We start from the raw sequence: 2,059 nt of genomic DNA, 5'->3' as shown, positions 1-2,059 counted from the left end.
ATTGGGAGTAATTCAGATATTACAACCGAGTATCTACTTTTTTATATTCCAGGCTAATTTGCTATATTCTCTCATCAGGACCTATCTTTTCTCTTCCTGTGTCATTGGTACCAATGTCCAATGACCTCCCACTGGTTATTCTACCCTTTAAAGAATATTCTGCCACCAATCTTTTCTGAACCTTTCAAGTTCCACAACATCCTTCTGATAGGTGGAGAACAGAATTGCACTCAATATTGTAAGAGTGGCCAAACCGATGTCCTGTCAGCCACAACATGACTGCCCAACTCCTGTACTCACTGCTCTGACCAATAATGTAAATCATACCAATCACCTTCACTATCCTATCCACCTGCGACTCTACTTTCAAGGAATTATGAACCTACACTGTAAGGAAACTTTGCTCAGTAACACTCCCTCGGACCTGACCATTAAGTCTATCAGTCCTGCTAGGCTTTGCTTTTCCAAAAAGCAGCACCTCACATTTATCTAAATTAAACTCCATCTGACACTCCTCAGCCCATTTCCCCATCTGACTACTGTGCCACCGTGCCGCCCACAAGGGGAGAGCGAGAACGCAGACCCCCACTACCACAAATTTTGCTGTTGAGTATCCCGCATTTGGTGACATCGCAGGCGTCAGCACACCCGAAGTGCAATGGGATAGCCTCGTCCTGGGAGCGCCACCGCAATGATCATGGTATCTCCCCTGCCAGGTTAGTATAGAGACTTGTAGAGACTCTTCTTCACGAATCTCTGCCTTACCCACAGAGACAGTATATTTAATAGGAATTAGACAAAGACATATCAGTCACATGGGCGATTGTCATTACATAGTTTAAAGCTGGTAATTATGACCTTACAAAGCTTGATGAATGGCGATGTCCTGCGTTAACGTATGAATGGATTACAGAAACTGATTATCGTATTGTTTATGATTATGTGTTGATGGGAAGAGATTAAGGCTGGAGGGTTCTTCCTTCAGTAAATGGGGGATTCACTTACCTATGCTAATATGGAGGGGAGGTAAGACAATGGGAGCGGGAGGCAGTTTAACAGGGTTGTGCCCAGGGCTCTCAGTCTTGTCTGGAAAGGGCAAATTCCTCTGTCTGGGGTTACGGGGGGAATCCACATGTGTGGCTGCAAGAGGTTCTATTTTGAGATATTGTCAGCCTCCCCCCTTCTGAGGTGTTCTGTCTGTATTGAAAGAGTACAGGCATTCAGTTAATGAAATATGGCCTTTGGCAAGGGAATGTTTAACCCTTGATACCCCACAGTGTCCTGAAAGAGAAACCAAAGGTATGGAACAGGCCCCTCTATGGTATTTTAACTTCCTCGTTCTGACCAGGAATCTGTTGACCAGAATTGGATGCAATGATTGACTGTGACCTAACTAGAGCTTTGTCAATGGTCAGCATCTTTTCCATGAGTTTGTTATCATTCCCCCATTAATGAAGCCCAGCATCCCATTTGTTTTACTCAAAACACTTTATGTTTTCTCTCCTTTAATAAGTGGTGCACATTGTCCCCCATTCCTGCTGTCCTGCACGTTGTGTCTGTGCCATTCAAATATATATTGACTTTCTACATTGCTTCTCTCAAAATGAATGAACTTATTGTGTGTTCTCATGAAGAGACATATTCCACTCAAATTATTAACTCTCCTCCACACATTCTACAGCCTGGAAAACAGAAGAGTGTAGCACCAGAATAATCGGCCCACCATGTCTGTGTGGTTCATGAAGCTATTCCAAACTAATTCCATCTGCCTGTACATGATCCATATCTCTGCCAACCCATGTCTGCTTATGTGTCTGCCCAAATGCCTCTTAAACGTTGTGATTGTTTCTGCTTTTCCCAACTCTCAGGCAAGTACATTCCAGTCACTGACCCACCTTCTGCACAAGAAAATTGCCAACACAACTGCCTTTAAACTTGCACATGTTATTGGAAATGCTCAGCAGATCATGCAGCATCTGTGAAGAAAAATCAGTTCATGTTTCGGGTCTGGTCACCCTTCCTCAGAAACGTTAACTTTAATTTATCTTCATAGAAGCTG

The 2,059-nt window shown here is 43.4% G+C and overlaps 1 non-coding gene across 1 annotated transcript; it reads right to left on the bottom strand.

Moving 5' to 3' along the window:
* Positions 1 to 560: 560 nt before the first annotated feature.
* LOC132813664 (U1 spliceosomal RNA) lies at positions 561 to 724 on the bottom strand. The gene has a single exon (XR_009644132.1). It is a non-coding gene; the product is annotated as a U1 spliceosomal RNA (small nuclear RNA).
* Positions 725 to 2,059: the final 1,335 nt, after the last annotated feature.

Source organism: Hemiscyllium ocellatum, unplaced genomic scaffold, assembly GCF_020745735.1.
Source record: "Hemiscyllium ocellatum isolate sHemOce1 unplaced genomic scaffold, sHemOce1.pat.X.cur. scaffold_427_pat_ctg1, whole genome shotgun sequence".
NCBI classification, from domain to species: domain Eukaryota; kingdom Metazoa; phylum Chordata; class Chondrichthyes; order Orectolobiformes; family Hemiscylliidae; genus Hemiscyllium; species Hemiscyllium ocellatum.
The sequence above is the reverse complement of the archived record's forward strand: the minus strand, read 5'-3'. Positions and strand labels throughout refer to the sequence as shown.